Raw genomic sequence first — 25518 nt, forward strand, 5'->3', positions numbered from 1 at the left:
TTACACTTTATGTATTTGCCTCTTAGATCCTGTAGCAGGTAAAAAGTAGAGTCACAAACAAAAATACAATAGTATTAGAACCTGAAGAACTCTATTTAACATCTATGGTAGGGCTGATCTAGAGGTGCAGTACTCCCCCAGCTTTTGTTTATCTGGGAATATTTTAATGTCTTAATCTCTCCTTCATTTTTGAAAGGCAGTTTTTCTGGATAGAAAATTCTTGGTTGGCAATTTTTTACTTTCAGCACTTTAAACATATCATCACATTGCCTTCTTGCCTCTGTGGTTTCCAATGAGAAATTGGCATTTAATCTTATTGTGGCTCTCTTGTACATAACGTGTTGTTTCTATCTTGCAGCTTTCAGAATTTTCTCTATCTTTGGCATTCGACATTCTTATTATAATATGCCACAATGTGAGTCTATTTGGTTTTACCCTGTTTGGAGTTCATTGAGTATCTGGCTGTGTATATTGCTGTCTCGTTTTCCTCCAGTATTTCCTTGAATATTCTCTCTGCCCTTTTCTCTTTTGGGATTCCTGTAATGTCTATATTGGCATGCTTGATGGTGTCCCACAGGTTCCTTGGGCTTGTTTTAACTCTTAACTTTTCTGCTCCTCACAGTGGATGATTTCAGTTGTCTTATCTTCATGTTCACTGCATGTAGCTTCTGCCAGCTCTAATCTGCTATTGCTCTTCTCTAGAGAATTTTTAATTTCTGTTATTGTTGTCTTCAGCTCTGTTTAGTTCCTTTTCATAATTTCCATCTCTCGTTTGATATTCTGTTCTTGTTCATCTACGGTTTTCCTTTAGCCCTATGAGCATATTTAGGACCATTTTTAAAAGTCTCTGTCTGGTATGCACCAGGTCTAGTCCTTCTTGTTGATGGTTTCTAATGCTTTAATATTCTTCTTTGCCTGGGCCGTCTCTTCCTGTTTCTTTGTATGTTTTTTTTTTTTTAATTCAATTTTATTGAGATATACTCATATACTGTACACATCATCCACAGTGTACAATCAGTTTTTCACAGTACCATTATATATATGTGCATTCATCACCACAATTTTTGAACATTTTCATTACCACACACGGAAAATAATAAGGATAAAAGTTAAAGTAAAAAGAACACCAAAAACATCCCATGTTCTCCATCCCTCCTCATTATTCATTTACTTTCTGTCTTCATTTTTCTATTCATCTGCCCATATACTGGATAAAGGGGATGGGAGCCACAAAGTTTTCACAGTCACACAGTGTAAGCTATATAGTTATACAACAGTCTTCAAGAATCAAGGATACTAGGTTGCAGTTGAGCTGTTTCAAGTTTATTCTGATAGCTATTCCAATACACTAAAAACTAAAAAGGGGTATCTATGTCATACATAAGAATAACCTCCAGAATGACCTCTCGACTCTATTTGAGATCTCTCAGCCACTGAAACTTTATTTTGTTTCATTTCTCTTCCTCCTTTGGTCCAAGAAAGCTTTCTCAATCCCTCGATGCCAGGGCCAAGCTCATCCCTGTGAGTCATGTCCCATGTTGCCAGGGAGATTTACACCCCTGGGAGTCATGTCCCATGTAGGGGGAAGGGCAGTGAGTTTATCTACAGAGTTGGCTTAGAGAGAGAGGCCACATCTGAGCAACAAAAGAGGTTCTCTGGGGGTGACTCAGGCACAATTATAAGTAGGCTTAGCCTCTCCTTTGCAGTACCAAACTTCATAAGGGCAAAACCCAAGATCAAGGGCTTGGCCTTCTAAATTGGTAGCCCCCAATGCTTGTGAGATTATCATTAATTTCCAGGTGGGAAAATCCAATATTTCCACATTTTTCCCCAGTCCCTCAAGGGGGTTTTGCAGATACATTTTTATTCTCTGCCCAAATTCAGCGTTCCATGTAATTATTTTGTTTGAATAAACAGACCATACAAGCTAAGTTATATAATTTGTTACCAAAAATATTGATTTTGCACCTAATAAATATTTCTTCCTGTGATCTCACACACAAGTTGAAATTTTAAAAACACCATTAGTATCCTCCTTAACCCTTTAGTCTGATTTACCTTAGTCCTAACCAAGTCCATTTCATTCAAATCCCTAATTGAAGTCTCATCTCTTTTTTCAGACTCTTTAATATTTGCTGTATGGAATAATGCTGACTGACATTCATAGCTGCTGGACTCTGGCTCTCAGTCTCAGGTGTCACACAGATATCTGAAGTTCCAGGGACCAACCGGGTTATACACAAAGAGCTCAACGTCTCAGAATTTAGAAATACCCATTACAACTCAGGAATAGATGTAACTGCTATAAGAGCTTACAGTCTAGGAACCTTTACTATAAGCCTTCCCCTGATGACCTGTGCTTTCAGACTCAGTTCTCAGAGTTTGTACATTATGGTTAGTCCATATTAGTGAGGCATTATGATGTTTTTCTTTTCATTTCTGGTTATTTCACTGAACATACTGTCCTCAATGTCCATTCACCTCACAACTTTACTCCTTGTAGCAGCTCAGTATTCCATTGTATGTATACACCACAGTTCACCATTCTGTTCATCAGTCAGTGTACCCTTGGGCCACCTCCATGTACTGCAAATCATGAATATTGACACCATAAACCCCACTGTGCAAATGTTGGTTCATGTCCCCCTTATTAGTTCTTCCAAGTAGATACCCAATAACTGAGTTGCAGGACCTTATGGCAGTCCCATGCTTTGCTTCCTGTGGAGCCACCACACTGCCCTCCAGATGGGCTGCACCATTCTACTTCCCCAGCAGTGGTGATTAGGTACATCCGTTTCTCCACATTTTCTCCAGTACCTATATCCCTCTGTTTATTTTTTAGATAGTTTTATTCATACACCATACATGCCATCCTAAGTAAACCATCAGTGGTTCCCTGTATAATCACATTGTTATGCATTCACCACCACTATTTATATAATGACATTTTCATTTCTTCCACAAAGAAAGAGGAAGAGGTGAAAAAAGAAAAAAGGAAAAGAGAGGAAAAAATGACAACTAAAAAGCAACAAAAGAAAAAATAAAATTAAAATACAATAAAAAAGTCAGAGAACAATACTAGTGCCAAGAATCCCATACCCCTCCCTTTTATTCCACTTATAGACATTAACTTTGGTATATTGCCTTTGTTACAATTAATGGAAGCATATTACAGTGTTACTGTTAACTGTAGACTCTAGCTTCATTGATGGTATTTTTCCCCCAATGCCGTCCCATTTTTATCACCTTGCAAAGTTTACATTCATTTTTCTCCCTCATGTAAAAACACTCTTATAATTGTACCTTTAATCACAAACATTGTCCACTTTAGGTTTCACTAGGTTATACAGTTCCAGTCTTTATCTTTTATCTTTCCTTCTGGTGTTCTACATTACCCTAACCTTCCTCTTTCAACCGTACTCACAGTCATCTTTGTTTGGTGTACTTAACATATTGTGCTACCATCACCCAATATTGTGTGTCAAACCTCCGTCTTCTGTTTTTTCCTATCTGCCTGTAGTGCTCCCTTTAATATTTCCTGTAGAGCAGGTATCTTGTTCACAAACTCTCTCAGTGTCTGTTTGTCTGAAAATATTTAACACTCTCTCTCAGTTTTGAAGGACAGTTTTGCCAGATATAGAATTCTTGGTTGGCAGTTTTTCTCTTTCAGTATCTTAAATATATCATGCTACTGCCTTCTCATCTCCATGGTTTGTATTGAGAAATCCTCACATAGTCTTATCAAGTGTCCCTTGCATGTGATGGATTGCTTTTCTCTTGCTGCTTTCTGGATTCTCTTTGTCTTTGACATTTAATAATCTGATTATTAGGGGTCTTGGCATGGGTCTGTTCAGATCTAGTCTGTTTGGGGTATGCTGCTCTTCTTGGATCTGTAATTTTGTCTTTCATAAGAGATGGGAAATTTTCAGTAATTATTTCCTCCATTATTGTTTCTGCCCCTTTTCTGTTCTCTTCTCCTTCTGGTACACCTGTGACACATACATTCTTGTGCTTAATGTCATTCAGTTCCCTGAGATGTTGCTCATATTTTTCCATTCTTTTCCTTATCTGTTTTTTTTGTGTGTAGGATTTCAGGTGTCCTGTCCTCCAGTTTCTGAATCCTTTCTTCTGCCCCTTCAGATCTGCTGTTGGATGTCTCCATTGTATTTTTCATCTCTCATATTGTGCCTTTCATTCCCATGAGTTCTGCCAATTGTTTTTTCAAACTTTTGAATTCTTTCTTGTGTTCGCCCAGTGTCTTCTTTATATCCTTCATTTCTTTTGCCATATCTTCCCTCAGCTCATTGATTTGATTTTTTAATTGATTTAGCATATTTGTTTGAACATCTTTAATTAGTTGTTTCAACTCCTCTATCTCATTTGAAGTGTAAGTTTGTTTATTCCTTTGACTGGGCCGCTATTTTCCTGTCCTGCCCAGCAGGTGGCGCTTGTCAGCCTGCAGCTCCCCAGTGGTGTAAAGAGGTGTGGACCCTTTAATTCTCAGCGGACCCTGTCCTGGCCAAGGGTGAGGTTTTCAGAAGCGAAGCTTGTTTCTGATTCCCCCCACCCCCAGGCCCTGGGGTCTGAATTCTCTGAGAGAGGGCAGCCACTTGAGCTGGGCCTTGCCTTCCTTTTCTTAGGGAAGATACACCCTTAAGGGAGTTATCTCCTACACTTGAATTCCTCCTTTCCCTCTCTGACTTTCTTAACTCCACCCTTGCCTGGATCAAGGCTGACAATTGAAAATGCCTGAGGCTTTCTCTAATGAGCTACTTGGAATGGGAAAAGAAAAAAAGGAAAAAGAGAGAATGCCCCTTTTCAGTGTCACTCCTCAGGCCCCCATTTTCATTGGTCAGCCACTGTTAGTACCCAGTTCTCCGTGCTCCTTTCCTTGGGACACAGCCGTTTTCCAGTATTCTGAGCTCAGCCATCTCCAAAGCCTCTGTTTTTATTTACTTATGTATTTTTTTTTCTGTCAGCCCCACTTCCTCTCTGCTGGGAGAGGCCTCAGGGTTCCTTTCCTGATTGTTTTGGGTTTATCTGTGCTTGTAGCTTGTGTTCAGTAGTACAAATTTGTTAATTAAAACCACGGTTGGAGTTTGGTTGAATTGCTTTCCCTTACTCCAGGTATCCTGCTTCTTTTTCCCACAGTGAAGTTTTGCAACTCAGCCTGTATGCCAGTTGGGGAGGGGTGCCATCTCCGTTGTTTGGGGAGCTTTGCTTACAGTTTTGTGCTGCTGTCTCAGCTGTTCACCCATTTCCGACTTGTGTACAATGTGTGTCCAGTCAAGGATATCACCTAAGAGTTGTTGCAGACTATTTACTTGTTGTTCCTGGTTTTTACTAGTTAGTCTAGAGGACTAACTAAATTCCTCACTTCTCTATGTCTCCATCTTGCCCTACCTCTTTTTGTATGTTTTTTAACCTTTTGTTGAATCCTGGGCATTTTGATATTTTAATGTTGTTCTAGTTTGCTAATGCTGCTGGAATGCAAAACACCAGAGATGGATTGGATTTTATAAAAGGGGGTTTATTTGGTTACACAGTTACAGTCTTAAGGCCATAAAGTGTCCAGGGTAACACATCAGCAATAGGGTACCTTCACTGGAGGATGGCCAATGATGTCCGGAAAACCTGTGTTAGCTGGGAAGGCATGTGGCTGGCATCTGCTCCAAAGTTCTGGTTTCAAAATGGCTTTTTCCCAGGACTTTCCTCTCTAGGCTGCAGTTCCTCAAAAATGTCACTCTTAGTTGCTCTTGGGGTGTTTGTCCTCTTTTAGCTTCTCCAGAGCAAAACTCTGCTTTCAACGGCCATCTTCAAACTGTCTCTCATCTGTAGCTACTCTCTCAGCTTCTGGGCATTCTTCAAAGTGTCCCTCTTGGCTGTAGCAAGCTCGCTCCTTCTGCCTGAGCTTATATGGTGCTCCAGTAAACTCATCAAGGTCCATGCTAAATGGGCAGGGCCACACCTCCAAGGAAACTATCCAATCAGAGCCATCACCCACATGGAAACACCCAAAGAATTACAATCTAATCAACACTGATTCTGCCACACAAGATTACATCAAAGATAATGGCATTTTGGGGGACATAATATAGTCAAACTAGCACAAATGTTATCACTGAAATTTTGACTCTGCAATGTCTGTTCCATAAGCTTGTATCTACCTAGTGATATAACCAAGTTTTCCTTGAATGCCAGGAGCTAACAAAATAAAAGTTTGGGGGGGAGAGGGGGGAAGAAAACACCTTTTCTAGTCTTTGCAAATTGACTTGTGCAGATGTTTTCTTTCAGGGTTTATCCATAGAATGGTTGTATGAGAATACTTCCAGGCCAAAATGTAGGGTCCTCCCTGATCTTTTCTACACTAGTCTGGGTCATGTGCATGTGTCTCTAGGAATTCCCCCAATTACAAATGTTCCCTTTTCTCTAGGAAACTGTTTCCTAAGAGTCCTGGGTACTGTAGTGCATGTCATATAGCCAGCAGACCCTTGCCCTAGGCTGTTCCACGGTGTTCTGTAGTCGGAGAGCTCTCTTGAGCTGCCTTCTACATGCAGGGCAAGTTCTGAGACGGCAGATCCCTCTGGTGATCTCTAGACAGTTTGGGCCAGACATACATACTTCCAGCATGTGCATGAGGGTTGCACTGCTCACTCCAAAACTGGGACCAGGGATCCACATGGGAGTGCAAGCTACACTGAGCTAGTGAGGGGTGGGTAGGGGCAGCCAAGGTTCCATGAGATGCTAATGCTTTAAGAAGACTTTTTCTTCCTTTAGCACTGGCCCTGTTACTGCAGTCCTTCAACATTTTGGGAGCCCTGAGAAGATGTTTTGTCAGTTCTTGCTGGTTGTCCAAAGTTTCTATGGGGGTTATAGGGCCCTGAAGCATCTTGCCCTGCCATCTTGATCCTCCTATTCTTTTTTTTTAATTCCCTCCAGTGTTTTGCCCCAACCAGTCCACCGGAAGTAGTCTTGTGAAGATAATCAGTGGTCTTTTCATTACAACAAACTGTGGCAATTCTTAGTCCTCAATAGTTGATAATTTCTTCCTCTGTCTTCACTATGCCTTTAGTATATCATACATGTTATTAATCTTAACTGTCACACCCACCCCCCATCCCTACCCCTCCCCAAAGCTCAGAAAGTGTGCATGTAACTGGCTCCATTATCACCCTGAATAAAATCAAAGTTCTTGAAAGGGGTAATAGAATTTGTAAGCAATTAAAGGGTCTGCCACATAGAATCATTGAAACTGCTAAATTTAAATGATTGGAGTTTTATTTGCATTAATGAACTTTATTCTTATTTCTCAGTAAGTTCACATAAATGGGATTTCAGTACTAGATAAAAACGTATTTGCTATTTGTTACAGTTGAGGATTCTCAATAGTTTACAAATATATGGGAACAACCCAGTGACTGGTTAAGAAGTTAGCCATTTATTATTTGCTAATTTGTGTGCGTGGATTTTCAAAAGACCCTAATAATTTGATTTGGTTATTTGGTCTTAACTATTTTCAATTAATGATGGTGAATTTTTGAGAAATTTAGTATCACTTTTGAGGTAAATTATGAATTAGAAGAGATTTTCCTTAAGAGTCACAAGCATCCATTTTTACTTTTGTTTTTCTTTCTGCTTTCCATAGAATGCTGACTCAATTAAGAAACATCAGAAAGAGAAATTCAACTCAGCGGTAAGTAGATTTAATTTCTTTTTTTTTTCTTTTTTTTTTTTTTATTAAATTCAGTTTTATTGAAATACACTCACACACCATACAATCATCCATGATATACAATCCACTGTCCACAGTATGATAACATAGTTATGCGTTCGTCACCACAATTTATCTCTGAACATTTTCCTTACATCAGAAAGAACCAGAACAAGAATAAAAAATAAAAGTGAAAAGAAACACCGAAATCATCCCCCCATCCCACCCCATTTGTCCTTTAGTTTTTATCCCCATTCCTCCCCTCATCCATACACTAGATAAAGGGGGTGTGATCCACAAGGTCTTCACAATCACACTGTCACCCCTTGTAATCTACATTATTGTATAATTGTCTTCAGGAGTCCAGACTGCTAGGTTGGAGTTTGGCAGTTTCAGCTATTTACTTCTAGCTATTCCAATACAGATTTAATTTCTTTTGTTAGAATATATTTGGTTTATTATCTTGCCTTTTTTTTCTTAAAGGTTGACTCTTCTACCATTAATGATTATAATATTTTTTTTCATTTTTATTGAGATTGTTCAGATACCATACAATTATCCAAAGATCCACAGTGTACAATCACTTGCCCCTGAGTACCCTCATACAGCTGTGCATCCATCACCACACTTAATTTTTGTTCAATTTTTAGAAACTTTTCATTACTCCAGACAAGAAATAAAGTGAAAGATGAAAAAAGAAAAAAAGAAAAGGAAACTCGAATCCTCCCCATCCCTAACCAACCCCCCTCAACTGTCGACTCGTAGTGTTGGTATAGTACATTTGTTACTGTTTATAAAAAAGTGTTGAAATACTACTAACTGTAGTATATAGTTTGCAATAGGTATATATTTCTTCCCTATATGCCCCTCTATTATTATTATTTTTTTTTTTTTGGTTTGAAGATTTTAATGTCATGACAAATTGCTTCATTCTTTTTTTTATCTTCATTTTATTGAGATATATTCACATACCACGCAGTCATACAAAACAAATCGTACATTCGATTGTTCACAGTACCATTACATAGTTGTACATTCATCGCCTAAATCAATCCCTGACACCTTCATTAGCACACACACAAAAATAACAAGAATAATAATTAAAGTGAAAAAGAGCAATTGAAGTAAAAAGGAACACTGGGTACCTTTGTCTGTTTGTTTGTTTGTTTCCTTCCCCTGTTTTTCTACTCATCCATCCACAAACTAGACAAAGTGGAGTGTGGTCCTTCTGGCTTTTCCAATCCCATTGTCACCCCTCATAAGCTACATTTTTACACAATTGTCTTCGAGATTCTTGGGTTCTGGGTTGTAGTTTGATAGTTTCAGGTATCCACCACCAGCTACCCCAATTCTTTAGAACCTAAAAAGGGTTGTCTATATTGTGCGTAAGAGTGCCCACCAGAGTGACCTCTTGGCTCCTTTTGGAATCTCTCTGCCACTGAAGCTTATTACATTTCCTTTCACATCCCCCTTTTGGTCAAGAAGATGTTCTCCGTCCCACGATGCCGGGTCTACATTCCTCCCCGGGAGTCATATTCCACGTTGCCAGGGAGATTCACTCCCCTGGGTGTCTGATCCCACGTAGGGGGGAGGGCAGTGATTTCACCTTTCAAGTTGGCTTAGCTAGAGAGACAGGGCCACATCTGAGCAACAAAGAGGCATTTGGGAGGAGGCTCTTAGGCACAATTATAGGGAGGCCTAGCCTCTCCTTTACACCAACCGTCTTCCCAAGGGTAAATCCTATGGTAGAGGGCTCAACCCATCAAACCACCAGTCCCCTATGTCTGTGGTCATGTTAGCAACCATCGAGGTGGGGTAGGCTAATACCCCTGCATTCTCCACAGGCTCCTCAAGGGGGCACTACATATTTTTTTCCTTTTTTTTTTTTTTTTTTTTTTTTTAACTTTTTTTTCTTTTTTAAATCAACTGTGTGAAAAAAAAAACATTTAAAAAAAAAAACAACATACAATAAAAGAACATTTCAAAGAGACCATAACAAGGGAGTAAGAAAAAGACAACTAACCTAAGATAACTGCTTAACTTCCAACATGTTCCTACTTTACTCCAAGAAAGTTACCTAATATAGCAACATTTCTGTGAACTTGTTCCTACTATATCCATCAGAAATTAACAGACCATAGTCATTCCTGGGCATCCCCAGAACGTTAAATAGCTTATCTGTTCTTCTTGGATTATTGTTCCCCCTTCCTTAATTGCTCTCTATTGCTAGTTCCCCTACATTCTACATTATAAACCGTTTGTTTTACATTTTTCAAAGTTCACATTAGTGGTAGCGTATAATATTTCTCTTTTTGTGCCTGGCTTATTTCGCTCAGCATTATGTCTTCAAGGTTCATCCATGTTGTCATATGTTTCACGAGATCGTTCCTTCTTACTGCCGCGTAGTATTCCATCGTGTGTATATACCACATTTTATTTATCCACTCATCTGTTGAAGGACATTTGGGTTGTTTCCCTCTCTTGGCAATTGTGAATAATGCTGCTGTGAACATTGGCGTGCAGATATCTGTTCGTGTCATTGCTTTCCGATCTTCCGGGTATATACCGAGAAGTGCAATCGCTGGATCGAATGGTAACTCTATATCTAGTTTTCTAAGGAACTGCCAGACTGACTTCCAGAGTGGCTGAACCATTATACAGTCCCACCAACAATGAATAAGAGTTCCAATTTCTCCACATCCCCTCCAGCATTTGTAGTTTCCTGTTTGTTTAATGGCAGCCATTCTAACCGGTGTTAGATGGTATCTCATTGTGGTCTTAATTTGCATCTCTCTAATAGCCAGTGAAGCTGAACATTTTTTCATGTGTTTCTTGGCCATTTGTATTTCCTCTTCAGAGAACTGTCTTTTCATATCTTTTGCCCATTTTATAATTGGGCTGTCTGTACTATTGTCATTGAGTTGTAGGATTTCTTTATATATGCAAGATATCAGTCTTTTGTCAGATACATGGTTTCCAAAAATTTTTTCCCATTGAGTTGGCTGCCTCTTTACCTTTTTGAGAAATTCCTTTGAGGTGCAGAAACTTCTAAGCTTGAGGAGTTCCCATTTATCTATTTTCTCTTTTGTTGCTTGTGCTTTGGGTGTAAAGTCTAGGAAGTGGCCTCCTAATACAAGGTCTTGAAGATGTTTTCCTACATTATCTTCTAGGAGTTTTATGGTACTTTCTTTTATATTGAGATCTTTGGTCCATTTTGAGTTAATTTTTGTGTAGGGTGTGAGGTAGGGGTCCTCTTTCATTCTTTTGGATATGGATATCCAACTCTCCCAGCCCCATTTGTTGAAAAGACCATTATGACTGAGTTCAGTGACTTTGGGGGCCTTATCAAAGATAAGTCGGCCATAGATCTGAGGGTCTATCTCTGAATTCTCAATTCGATTCCATTGATCTATATGTCTATCTTTGTGCCAGTACCATGCTGTTTTGGCAACTGTGGCTTTATAATAAGCTTCAAAGTCAGGGAGTGTAAGTCCTCTCACTTTGTTTTTCTTTTTTAGAGTGTCTTTAGCAATTCGAGGCATCTTCCCTTTCCAAATAAATTTGATAACTAGCTTTTCCAAGTCTGCAAAGTAGGTTGTTGGAATTTTGATTGGGATTGCATTGAATCTGTAGATAAGTTTGTATAGAATTGACATCTTAATGACATTTAGCCTTCTTATCCATGAACATGGAATATTTTTCCATCTTTTAAGGTCCCCTTCTATTTCTTTTAGTAGAGTTATGTAGTTTTCTTTGTATAGGTCTTTTACATCTTTGGTTAAGTTTATTCCTAGTTACTTGATTTTTTTAGTTGCTATTGAAAATGGTATCCTTTTCTTGAGTGTCTCTTCAGTTTATTCATTTCTAGCATATAGAAACATTACTGACTTACGTGCATTAATCTTTTTTTTCTTTACTTTTTTTTTTATTAAATTCATTTTATTGAAATACATTCACACACCATACAATCATCCATTATACACAATCCACTGTCCACAGTATGATAACATAGTTATGCGTTCATCACCACAATCTATCTCTGAACATTTTCCTTACATCAGAAAGAACCAGAAGAAGAATAAAAACTAAAAGTGAAAAAAGAACTCCCAAATCATCCCCCCATCCCACCCCATTTGTCCTTTAGTTTTTATCCCCATTCCTCCACTCATCCATACACTAGATAAAGGGGGTGTGATCCACAAGGTCTTCACAATCACACTGTCACCCCTTGTAATCTACATTATTATATAATTGTCTTCAGGAGTCCAGACTGCTGGGTTGGAGTTTGGTAGTTTCAGGTATTTACTTCTAGCCATTCCAATACATTAAAGCCTAAGAGGTGTTATCTATACAGTGCATAAGAATGTCCACCAGAGTGATCTCTCGACTCCATTTGGAATCTCTCAGCCACTGAAACTATTTCGTCTCATTTTGCATCCCCCTTTTGGTCAAGAAGATACTCTCAGTCCCACGATGCCGGGTCCACATTCATCGTTTTACTTCTTCGTTTCCAATTTGGATGCCTTTTATTTCTTTGTCTTGCCGGACTGCCCTGGCTAGCACTTCCAGCACAATGTTGAATAACAGTAGTGACAGCGGGCATCCTTGTCTTGTTCCTGATCTTAGAGGGAAGGCTTTCAGTTTCTCACCATTGAGTACTATGCTGGCTGTGGGTTTTTCATATATGCTGTTTATCATATTGAGGAAGTTTCCTTCAATTCCTACCTTTTGAAGTGTTTTTATCAAAAACGGATGTTGGATTTTGTTAAATGCTTTTTCCGCATCTATTGAGATGATCATTTGATTTTTCCCTTTCGAATTTTTAATATGTTGTGATACATTGATTTTCTTATCTGGAACCATCCTTGCATGCCTGGAATGAACCCCACTTGGTCATGGTGTATGATTTTTTTAATGTGTCTTTGGATTCGATTTGCAAGTATTTTGTTGAGGATTTTTGCATCTATATTCATTAGGGAGATTGGCCGGTCGTTTTCCTTTTTTGTAGCATCTTTGCCTGGTTTTGGTATTAGATTGATGTTAGCTTCATAAAATGAGTTAGGGAGTGTTCCATTTTCTTCAATGTTTTGAAAGAGTTTGAGTAAGATTGGTGTCAGTTCTTTCTGGAAAGTTTGGTAGAATTCCCCTGTGAAGCCGTATGGCCCTGGGCATTTATTTGTGGGAAGATTTTTGATGACTGATTGGATCTCTTTGATTGTGATGGGTTGATTGAGGTCTTCTATTTCTTCTCTGGTCAGTCTAGGTTGTTCATATGTTTCCAGGAAATTGTCCATTTCCTCTACATTCTCCAGTTTTCCAGTTTGTTGCCATACAGTTGTTCACAGTATCCTCTTATAATTTTTTTAATTTCTTCAGGATCTGCAGTTATGTCACCTTTTTCATTCATTATTTTGTTTATATGGGTCTTCTCTCTTTTTGATTTTGTCAGTCTAGCTAGGGGCTTGTCAATCTTGTTGATCTTCTCAAAGAACCAACTTTTCGTGATATTTATCCTCTCTATTGTGTTTTTGTTCTCTATGTCTTTTATTTCTGCTTTAATCCTTGTTATTTCTTTTCTTGTACTTGGTTTAGCATTGGTTTCCTGTTCATTTTCTAGCTTCTTCAGTTGATCCATTAGTTCTTTGATTTTGGCTCTTTCTTCCTTTTTAATATATGCGTTTAGTGCTATAAATTTCCCCCTCAGCACTGCTTTTGCTGCATCCCATAGATGTTGGTATGTTGTGTTCTCATTTTCATTCGTCTCTATATATTTAGCAATTTCTCTTGCTATTTCTTCTTTAACCCACTGATTGTTTAGGAGTGTGTTGTTTAACCTCCAGGTATTTGTGAATTTTCTAAGTCTCTGATGGTTATTGACTTCTAATTGTATTCCATTGTGGTCAGAGAATGTGCTTTGAATAATTTCAATCTTTTTAAATTTATTGAGGCTTGTTTTATGTCCCAGTATACGATCTATTCTGGAGAAAGTTCCGTGAGCACTAGAAAAGTATATGTATCCTGGTGATTTGGGATGTAATGTTCTGTATATGTCTGTTAAATCTAATTCATTTATCAGATTGTTTAGGTTTTCAATTTCCTTATTGGTCTTCTGTCTGGTTGATCTGTCTGTAGGAGAGAGTGATGTGTTGAAGTCTCCCACAATTATTGTGGAAACATCAATTGCTTCCTTTAGTTTTGCCAGTGTTTCTCTCATGTATTTTGTGGCACCTTGATTGGGTGCATAGACATTTATGATTGTTATTTCTTCTTGTTGAATTGCCCCTTTTATTAGTATGTAGTGGCCTTCTTTGTCTCTCAAAACATCCCTGCATTTAAAGTCTATTTTATCTGAGATTAATATTGCTACACCTGCTTTCTTTTGGCTGTAGCTTGCATGAAATATTTTTTTCCATCCTTTCACTTTCAGTTTCTTTGCGTCCCTGTGTCTAAGATGTCTCTTGTATGCAACATATTAATGGTTCATTTTTTTTTGATCCATTCTGCGAATCTATATCTTTTAATTGGGGAGTTTAATCCATTTACATTCAACGTTATAACCGTGAAGGCATTTCTTGAATCCGCCATCTTATCCTTTGGTTTATGTTTGTCATATTTTTCCCCTCTCTCTGTTAATATCCTTTATTCTACCCATACCGAATCTCTTTAGTACTAAACCTTTCTCCAAGTCTCTCTGTCCTTTCTTTGTTTCTCTGTCTGTAGGGCTCCCTTCAGTATCTCCAGTAGGGCAGGTCTCTTGTTAGCAAATTCTCTCAGCATTTGTCTGTGAAAAATTTAAGCTCTCTCTCATATTTGAAGGAGAGCTTTGCTGGATAAAGAATTCTTGTTTGGCAATTTTTATCTCTCAGAATTTTAAATATATCGTGCCACTGCCTTCTTGCCTCCATGGTGGTTGCTGAGTAGTCACTACTTAGTCTTATGCTGTTTCCTTTGTAAATGGTGAACTGCTTTTCTCTTGTTGCTTTCAGAACTTGTTTCTTCTCTTCCATATTTGACAGTGTGATCAGAATATGCCTCAGAGTGGGTTTATTTGGATTTATTCTATTTGGAGTTTGCTGGGCATTTATGATTTGTGTATTTATGTTTTTTAGAACCTTTGGGAAGTTTTCCCCAACAATTCATTTGAATACTCTTCCTAGACCTTTACCCTTTTCTTCCCCTTCTGGAACACCAATGAGTCTTATATTAGGACGTTTTATATTATCTGTCATATCCTTGAGGTCCGTTTCGATTTTTTCAATTTTTTTCCCCATTCTTTCTTTTATGCTTTCATTTTCCATTTTGTCGTCTTCCAGGTCACTGATTCGTTGTTCAGCTTCCTCTAGTCTTGTACTAGTCTTGGTCAGCAGTTTCTTTAATTTGCATAAGATCATGTATTTCTTTATTTAGTCTTGCAGCGTCTTCTTTATGCTCTTCTAGGGTCTTCTTGATATCCTTTGTATCCCGTACTATGGTCTCATTGTTCAACTTTAGTTCTTTGAGTAGCTGCTCTAGGTGCTGTGTCTCTTCTGATATTTTGATTTGGGTGCTTGGGCTTGGATTATCCATATTGTCTGTTTTTTTCATATGCTTTATAATTTTCTGTTGTTTTTGGCCTCTTGGCATTTGCTGAACTTGATAGGGTTCTTTTAGGATTTGTAGACCAATTGAAATCCTTGTCTCTAATTTATCAGATCTCCAGCTTCGTGGAGTAAACTTTCTCTAACTAACCAGCAGGTGGCGTCCATGAGCCACCTGTTCTCCACAAGGCTGTTCTCCCCTGCTTTGCCTTTGTGGTGAGTGGGGGAGTGAGTCTTGTGGGGTCCAATTGGTGTACCAAGCTTGTGTGTGTAGTTGGTGTTGCCCGCCCTGTATATGGGGCATGTTTCTGGGCAGTCAGGGAGGGGGGGGTGGCTCTAACAATCAAATCTCTCTGGTGATCCTGGAGTTATAAAGCTGCTGCAATAGTTTAATCCTTCAGTTTATTCCTGCCACAGTTTATCTCTGCCACTGACCCACAAGTCCTTAGTATTGGCGTATGGCTCCTGAGACTTGCGAGGGGGTCCCTCTTCCAGGCCATGCACCCGCTGGTCCTTTGTTGAGGGATGACTGTGCTATGTCACAGGTGAGTGCCGTCCCCCCAGGGCGGTTCTGGGCTGTTGGGCTGTGTAGGGAGGCTCCCAGTCTGCTGAAATGTTGGCTGAATGGGGCTTTGTTAATTCACACTGCTCCACCTTCCCAACTCTGGGACTATGAGCTGAGGTTGCAGGAAAGGCTAATTTCCACGCCCAGTTTTGTGGTGTGTGCCTGTTATTTGAAGCCCTTCTGTCACACTGGGTTGTCTGGGGCAGCTCTGGGCTGTGGGGCTGGTGATGGGCAGGAGTGTTTCCTGTCCACCAGGATGATGGCTGCGAGCGCACACCCCGTTTTCCGGGGAAGTTGTGGTGTTTAGTGAATTTTCTCAGCCACTGGATTATTGCGTTTTGTCTAGAGCTCTCTTAGTTCTGCTCTTGTCTTGACCTGCCCAAATTGCATGTCTTTGAAGCTTTGTGTATTGGGCTTCTTAGAGTAATTGTTTTAGAAAAAGAAAAAAGGATTAAAAAAAAAAGGGGGGTCCCTCCTCACAGATCTAATGGGTTATTGAAATCCTAAGAGACAAAGCAATTAGGGCCATTAAGGAAAGGTCCACCGGGTAGAGAGATCAGCTTTTCTTCGGGATTTGCATATGAGCCTCAGGGACTGAGCTCTGCCGTTCCCCTTTCTATGTTCACCGGAACTCCAAAATCCTCTGCTTTTATTTTCGAGTTTTTCGTGCTGTTTTTTTTCTATGCCTATCTCCTCTCTGCTGGGCTGGCTGCTCTCAGATTCTCTGGTTTCTGGTCTCAGTCTATCTATGGTTGGTGTTTGGATCTGTAGAATGAGTTTCCGATAAGGGCTGCCACTGTATTTCTCCCTTCTCCTTCCTGGAGCCGACAGCCCCTCCTCCCACGGGACTGAGCCTGGCAGGGAGGGGTGCGGGTCCCCTGGCCACAAAAACTTACAGATTTCGCTGATCTCAGTTGTTCCACGTTTTCATGAGTGTTGTATGAAGTATGCCCAAAGTCAGATTGCTCTGTGGTGTCCAGTCCACGCAGTTTCTGGCTTTCTACCTGCTTTCCTGGAGGAGTACCTAAAACACACAGCTCACTAGTCCGCCATCTTACCCCGCCTCTCTCCAACCCATTTTTTTTGTTTTTAATATGGTTTTGTTCAGTCACCATACATTCCATCCTAAGTAAATAATCGATGGTTCTCTGTATGGTCATATATTTATGTGTTCACCACCTTCACCACTATCTGTATAAGGGCATCTACATTTCTTCCACAAGGTAGGAGGGAGAGTCAAAGAAGGTAGAGAGGCAAAAGAAAGAGAAAAAAAAAATGACAGCTAGGAAGCAGCAAAAGGAAAAATAACCTTAAATCAAAGTAGAGCAAAGAATCAGAGAATACCACCAATGTCAAGTGTCTAACATGCCTCCCCTATCCCCTCCTCTTATCTGCATTTACCTTGGTATATCACCTTTGTTACATTAAAGGAAGCATAATACAATGATTCTATTAGTTACAGTCTCTAGTTTATGTTGATTGCATCCCTTCCCCAATGCCTCCCCATTTTTAACACCTTGCAAGGTTGACATTTGCTTGTTCTCCCTTGTAAAAGAAGATATTTGTACATCTTATCACAGTTGTTGAATACTCTAGATTTCACCAAGTTACACAGTCCGAGTCTTTATCTTTCCTCCTTTCTTCTGGTGTCTCACATGCTCCCCACCTTCCTCTCTCAACAGTATTCATAGTTATCTTTGTTCAGTGTACTTACATTGTTGTGCTACCATCTCCCAAAATTGTGTTCCAAACCACACGCTCCTGTCTTCTATCACTCTGTAGTGCTCCCTTTTGTATTCCTGTAGGGCAGGTGTCTTGTTCACAAAGTCTCTCCTTGTCTGTTTGTCAGAAAATATTTTGAGCTCTCCCTCATATTTGAAGGACAGCTTTGCTGGATATAGGATTCTTGGTTGGTGGTTTTTCTCTTTCAGTATCTTAAATATATCACACCACTTCCTTCTTGCCGCCATGGTTTCTGCTGAGAGATCCGCACATAGTCTTATTAAGCTTCCTTTGTATGTAATGGATCGCTTTTCTCTTGTTGCTTTCAGGATTCTCTCTTTGTCTTTGACATTTGATAACCTGATTATTAAGTGTCTTGGCGTAGGCCTATTCACATGTCTTCTGTTTGGAGTACGCTGCCCTTCTTGGATCTGTAATTTTATGTCTTTCATAAGAGCTGGGAAATTTTCATTAATTATTTCCTCTATTATTGCTTCCTCCCCTTTTCCCTTCTCTTCTCCTTCTGGGACACCAATGATACGTACATTTTTGTACTTTGTTTCATCCTTGAGTTCCTGGAGACGTTGCTCATATTTTTTCATTCTTTTCTCCATCTGCTCCTTTGGGTGTAGGCTTTCAGGTGTTTTGTTCTCCAGTTCCTGAGTGTTTTCTTTTGCCTCTTGAGGTCTGCTGTTGTATGTTTCCATTGTGTCCTTCATCTGTTGTGTTGTGCCTTTCATTTCCATAGATTCTACTAGTTGTTTTCTTGAACTTTCGATTTCTGCCTTATATGTGCCCAGTGTTTCCTTTACAGCCTCTATCTCTTTTGCAATATCTTCTCTAAACTTTTTGAATTGATTTAGCATTAGTTGTTTAAATTCCTGTATCTCGGTTGAAGTGTACGTTTGTTCCTTTGGGCCATAGCTTTGTTTTTCTTAGTGTAGGTTGTAATTTTCTGTTGTTTAGGCATGGTTTCCTTGGTTATCCAAATCAGGTTTTCCCAGACCAGAACAGGCTCGGGTCCCAGAGGGAAGAAATATTCAGTTTCTGGTTTCCCCGAGGGTGTGTCTTAGAAAATTGCTCCACCCTGTGATGCCTCAGGTCACTGTGCTTTTCTGCCCAGCAGGTGATGCCTGTTAGCCTATAATTCTTGACTGGTGTGAGGAGGTATGGCCGTGTTCCCCCAGGCTCTGGGGTCTGGTTCTGAATGGAAAGGGCCCCACCCCTTTCCTCTTAGAGAAGATAGACCCCCTAGGCGGAGGTCATTAGCATTTCAATGGTCTCTCTCTCTCTGCTTGTGCTGTCTCCACCCTTCTCTGAGTCACAGCCCTGGAAACTGAAAATGACTGGGGCTTCCTCCAGTGAGCCAAAAGAGAAACAGACAGTCCCGTTCAGACCCAGTCCAAGGTTACCCTCTGGCTCTCTAAGGTCAGTCGTCACCCAAAGCCTCTGTCTGTTTTTTTGGGGATTTGTACTTGTAGTGAGCAGTTCACACTCGCTACTTAAAACCGCAGTTGGAGCTCAGCTGAGCTATGTTTGCTTGCTGGGAGAGAGCTTCTCTCTGGCACCACGAGGCTTTGCAGCTCAGGCTATGGGGGAGGGGGTCTCGTGACTTGGTTCCGCAGGTTTTACTTACAGATTTTATGCTGTGTTCTCGGGCATTCCTCCGAATTCAGGTTGGTGTATGCTGAGTGGATGGTCTCGTTTGTCCCCCCTCAGTTATTCTGGATTATTTACTAGTTGTTTCTGGTTTTTTGTAATTGTTCCAGGGGGACTACTTAGCTTCCACTCCTCTCTATGCTGCCATCTTGCCCAACTCAGTATTTTTATGTCTACAATGTTTCATTTGATTTATAAAGTTACTCTTCCTTTGGTCTATACTGCTTCTCTCTGCTGACCTTTATAGAATAGGGTTCCATTTTCATATTGGCTCCAGGCCCCCTAAATTTAATCTGAAGTCTAAACTGCTCTCTTCATGGCCTCTGTCTGCCAGTTTTCCTTTGAGAAGTAAACTCTTCATGCAGTGTCCTAAAGCTAGGCAGGTAATCTCCCTTTTCTGAATTCACCATCCTTTCTGAGAAGTCTTACTACTCCCTTTTGTCTGTCCTCAACATGATCTATTTACTATTAACACTACAGAGAAGTGTTAGAAATTATATTACCTTCATTATCAATTACTCTACTCTGTGAATTGCCTTATACCTCAAGTGTCCTACGTAAAGGTCATGTCTAAAGTATGTTCTCTATTAGTTCACATATACTGTATTTAGTAGTAATGTTTTATGTCTTCTTGTCTCAGCTAAGCTCTATACCTCCAAATCCAGCATGGACCTGGGAAATGGGGTTTTTAGGCCATAGCTTCCAAGTTCTTGGATCCATCATATTACATAAATACAAATGTAAAGTACTTATAATATTATCAGAATCACTGTCTGAGATATTATGCCAGTGCTGTCCCATAGAATTTTCTGCAGTGATGGAAATATTCTGTATCTTTACTAGTTAATACAATAGTCACTAGCCACATATGGATATTGTGCACTTAAAATGTAGTTACTGTGACCAAGGAGTTGAATTTTTGATTTAAGTTTTTTTTTTAAATTAAATGTTTTAATGTTTAAAAAGCTACATGTGGTTTACTTAGTGGCTACCATTTTGAACAGAGCAGATATAGTTCATTATCATTTTTTCTTAAGTGAAGCCCTTACTCCTTATCTGTTGTAGTTTTAAAATCTCTAGAAAAAGAAATCTTATTCATTTTGTTAATTTTTTATTACATCATAAATAAGGAAGTTAAAGCTGAATTCCCCTATAGCAATTAAATCTGTGTTACTTACTAGATGAGTAAAACTTTAGTTTTATCAGGAAAACCGTCTTCATATAAATACAGTGTTAGGTATTCAGTAAACGTTTCTGGATATTTGTTGACAAGTTTTTTTTTTTTTAAATACAAATATTTAATGGTTTGACATCAAAGTTTTGTTTTTAAACCCTGAAAGACAAGTATGTTATTAAAGACCTATGGCTGTGTTGATGACCTGAGTTCAAGTATTTATCACTGTGTACTGAGAAGAAGTGTAGTGTAGTATAAAAGAGCAGAGACTTAATTTCTTTATGGAAAAATGGGGATAGTAGTACCTGCCTTAGAAAGTTGTAGAGAGGATGAAATGAAAATCTATGTATAGTTTACCTAAAGCACAGTGCTTAGCATACTGATGCTTTTAAAAGATTGAATAAAAACAGTAAGATTTCTAAAAAGATTCAAAGGGAATATTTACCCCACTTTTTTTTTTTTCATAACACATTTTTCAAATTCTTGTCCTTCAGTAAACATTTTGGTTTTTCCAGTTGTTTGCTATTACAAACAATTTTGCTGTTAACATTCTTGTACTTGTCTCTGTGTGTCCTCTAGGGAGTGGAATTCTTTGGTGGTAGGCTATACATATCATCAATTCTATTAGATCATGCCACACACTCTTCAAAGTGATTGTAACAATTTACATTCCTGACCAGAGCATATAAGAATTCTGTTGTTCTACAGCTTTGTGAATGCTTGATATTATCAGATATTTTCTTTTTTTTTTTTTTTAAAAAAAAAAAAACAATCTGCTGAATGTGAAATGGTTTCTTGTGATGGTTTGATTTATATTTCCATGTTATTAGTATGGTTGAGAATTTGCTCATATTTACTGACTCAGAGTTCCTCTTCTCTGATTGCCTATTCATGTCTTTTGTCTGTTTTTCTACTGGATTGTTTATCTTTTACTTATTGATTTGTCAAGAGTTCTTTATATAGTCTGGATATGAATCCTTCTCTGTTATATGAATTACAGATAACATCTTCAAATTAATAGCTTGTTTTCACTTTTTAAATGTTGTCTTTTGATGAACAAAAGTTTTTTTTTTAATGGAGTCAAGTTTATTATTTTCTTTATGTTTCACTCTTTTTTTTGCATATCGTTTAAGAGATTAATTTTTGTCCTCAGGTCATGAAGTTTTTCTTCTAAAAGTTCTAAAGATTTGCTTTTCATATTTAGGCCTTTAACCCACCTAGAATTGATTTTTGTGCATGTTGTAATTTTTATTTTTTCCATTTGAATAGTAAATGTTATAGCTCCATTTATTGAATAGCTAGTCTGAAGTCTCTTGAATTAATCTTTTCTTCCCAGTTAATATAATCATTGGCGGTTTTCTAGAAGCAGGGATATCTGAATGAGGCGTTAAGAAAATGAGTAGGACCTCGAGAGGCAGAGAAGGGAGAAGTCATTCCAAGTGTAAAGAATTTGGGGGATGCAAGGGATGAGGAATTAGATGCAACAGTCTGAAAAATGTGAGGAGTCCACCTCGATTGAAGTGTTAGTTGCTGTATAGAAGTATAGTATCTAGTCACCTATCCAGTTTAGTAGCCGTCAGACACATATGGCTGGAAATCTGCCTAGTTCAAACTGAGATGTGCAAATACATATCAGAAATACACATTAAAAGAGTTGTCAAACACTTTAAGAATATCGTATAATTTGAATTAGAGGAATTACAAGCAACGCCTTGCTTAGAAAAAGGAAATAATCAGTAATTCGGTTCCTGTCTGTATCTTCAATTTTGATAATTTTCTTCATAAATGGATTATTTTGCAGTAATTTTGGTTTTTAAAAAAATATTGCATTAAAATATTATTTATTTTGATTAGTGAGTCTTTTTGGTGAGCAGAATGTTCAACTAGGATGAACTTAAATGTTTGGAAATGAACAGACATGTCATTAGCAAGATGTGAGAATAACTAACAGTGCCGAGTGGTGTGTGAATTAGGTGGAAAGGGGAAGCTCAGAGTCATATATGTCACTAGAAGGAAAGTTGGAGGTCAAAAGATGGGAATGTATAAAACTGAATCCTCAGGAGGCGGGGCAAGATGGCAGACTGGTGAGCTGTATGTTTTAGTTACTCCTCCAGGAAAGTAGGTAAAAAGCCAGGAACTGCGTGGACTGGACACCACAGAGCAATCTGTCTTTGGGCATACTTCATACAACACTCATGAAAACGTGGAACTGCTGAGATCAGCGAAATCTGTAAGTTTTTGCGGCCAGGGGACCCGCGCCCCTCCCTGCCAGGCTCAGTCCCGGGGGAGGAGGGGCTGTCAGCTCCAGGAAGGAGAAGGGAGAATTGCAGTGACTGCTCTTATCGGAAACTCATTCTACTGATTCAAACTCCAACCATAGATAGACTGAGGCCAGACACCAGAGACTCTGAGAGCAGCCAGCCCAGCAGAGAGGAGACAGACATAGAAAAAAAACAACACGAAAAACTCCAAAATAAAAGCAGAGGATTTTTGGAGTTCTGGTGAACACAGAAAGGGGAAGGGCGGAGATCAGGCCTTGAGGCGCATATGCAAATCCAGAAGCAAGGCTGATCTCTCTGCCCTGGGCACCTTTCCTTAATGGCCCTGGTTGCTTTGTCTATTAGCATTTCAATAACCCATTAGATCTCTGAGGAGGGCCGTTTTTTTTTTTTTTTTTTTTTAAATCCTTTTTGCTTTTTCTAAAACAATTACTCTAAGAAGCTCAATACAGAAAGCTTCAAAGAATTGAAATTTGGGCACCTCAAGTCAAGAGCAGAACTAAGAGAGCTCTGAGACAAAAGGCAATAATCCAGTGGCTGAGAAAATTCACTAAACAACACAACTTCCCAAGAAAAGGGGGGTGTCCGCTCACAGCCACCATCCTGGTGGACAGGAAACACTCCTGCCCATCGCCAGCCCCATAGCCCAGAGCTGCCCCAGACAACCCAGTGTGACGGAAGTGCTTCAAATAACAGGCACACACCACAAAACTGGGCGTGGACATTAGCCTTCCCTGCAACCTCAGCTGAATGTCCCAGAGCTGGGAAGGGGGAGCAGTGTGAATTAACAGAGCCCCATTCAGCCATCATTTGAGCAGACTGGGAGCCTCCCAACACAGCCCAGCAGCCCAGAACTGCCCTGGGGGGACGGCACTCACCTGTGACATAGCACAGTCATCCCTCAACAGAGGACCCGGGGTGCACAGCCTGGAAGAGGGGCCCACTTGCAAGTCTCAGGAGCCATACGCCAATACCAAAGACTTGTGGGTCAGTGGCAGAGACAAACTGTGGCAGGACTGAACTGAAGGATTAGACTATTGCAGTAGCTTTAAAACTCTAGGATCATCAGGGAGATTTGATTGTTAGGGCCACCCCCCCTCCCCGACTGCCCAGAAACACGCCCCACATACAGGGCAGGCAACACCAACTACACACGCAAGCTTGGGACACCAATTGGGCCCCACAAGACTCACTCCCCCACTCACCAAAAAGGCTGGGCAGGGGAGATCTGGCTTGTGGAGAGCGGGTGGCTCGTGGACGCCACCTGCTGGTTAGTTAGAGAAAGTGTACTCCACGAAGCTGTAGATCTGATAAATTAGAGATAAGGACTTCAACTGGTCTACAAACCCAAAAAGAACCCTATCAAGGTCAGCAAATGCCACGAGGCCAAAAACAACAGAAAATTATAAAGCATATGAAAAAACCAGACGATATGGATAACCCAAGCCCAAGCACCCAAATCAAAAGACCAGAAGAGACACACCTAGAGCAGCTACTCAAAGAACTAAAGATGAACAATGAGACCCTAGTACGGGATATGAAGGAAATCAAGAAGACCCTAGAAGAGCATAAAGAAGACATTGCAAGACTAAATAAAAAAATGGATGATCTTATGGAAATTAAAGAAACTGTTGACCAAATTAAAAAGATTCTGGACACTCATAGTACAAGACTAGAGGAAGTTGAACAACGAATCAGTGACCTGGAAGATGACAGAATGGAAAATGAAAGCATAAAAGAAAGAATGGGGAAAAAAATTGAAAAACTCGAAATGGACCTCAGGGATATGATAGATAATATGAAACGTCCGAATATAAGACTCATTGGTGTCCCAGAAGGGGAAGAAAAGGGTAAAGGTCTAGGAAGAGTATTCAAAGAAATTGTTGGGGAAAACTTCCCAAATCTTCTAAACAACATAAATACACAAATCATAAATGCTCAGCGAACTCCAAATAGAATAAATCCAAAAAAACCCACTCCGAGACATATACTGATCACACTGTCAAACATAGAAGAGAAGGAGCAAGTTCTGAAAGCAGCAAGAGAAAAGCAATTCACCACATACAAAGGAAACAGCATAAGACTAAGTAGTGACTACTCAGCAGCCACCATGGAGGCGAGAAGGCAGTGGCACGATATATTTAAAATTCTGAGTGAGAGGAATTTCCAGCCAAGAATACTTTATCCAGCAAAGCTCTCCTTCAAATTTGAGGGAGAGCTTAAATTTTTCACAAACAAAGAAATGCTGAGAGAATTTGCTAACAAGAGACCTGCCCTACTGGAGATACTAAAGGGAGCCCTACAGACAGAGAAACAAAGACAGGACAGAGAGACTTGGAGAAAGGTTCAGTACTAAAGAGATTCGGTATGGGTACAATAAAGGATATTAATAGAGAGAGGGAAAAATATGGCAAACATAATCCAAAGGATAAGATGGCCGATTCAAGAAATGCCTTCACGGTTTTAACGTTGAATGTAAATGGATTAAACTCCCCAATTAAAAGATATAGATTCGCAGAATGGATCAAAAAAAATGAACCATCAATATGTTGCATACAAGAGACTCATCTTAGACACAGGGACACAAAGAAACTGAAAGTGAAAGGATGGAAAAAAATATTTCATGCAAGCTACAGACAAAAGAAAGCAGGTGTAGCAATATTAATCTCAGATAAAATAGACTTCAAATGCAGGGATGTTTTGAGAGACAAAGAAGGAACCTACATACTAATAAAAGGGGCAATTCAGCAAGAAGAAATAACAATCGTAAATGTCTATGCACCCAATCAAGGTGCCACAAAATACATGAGAGAAACACTGGCAAAACTAAA

General features: G+C 39.4%; 1 protein-coding gene across 8 annotated transcripts in view; it reads left to right on the forward strand.

The window, feature by feature from the left end:
* ERBIN (erbb2 interacting protein) overlaps window positions 1-25518 on the forward strand; it is a 196204-nt gene that overhangs the window by 61595 nt on the left and 109091 nt on the right. For all 8 annotated transcript variants that reach the window (XM_037801905.1, XM_037801906.1, XM_037801904.1 and 5 more), the window contains exon 2: window positions 7646-7693. The gene's annotated coding sequence lies outside the window, so the exon portion shown is untranslated. The remainder of the gene's footprint in view (window positions 1-7645; window positions 7694-25518) is intronic.

This window comes from Choloepus didactylus, chromosome 13, assembly GCF_015220235.1.
Source record: "Choloepus didactylus isolate mChoDid1 chromosome 13, mChoDid1.pri, whole genome shotgun sequence".
NCBI lineage: Eukaryota > Metazoa > Chordata > Mammalia > Pilosa > Megalonychidae > Choloepus > Choloepus didactylus.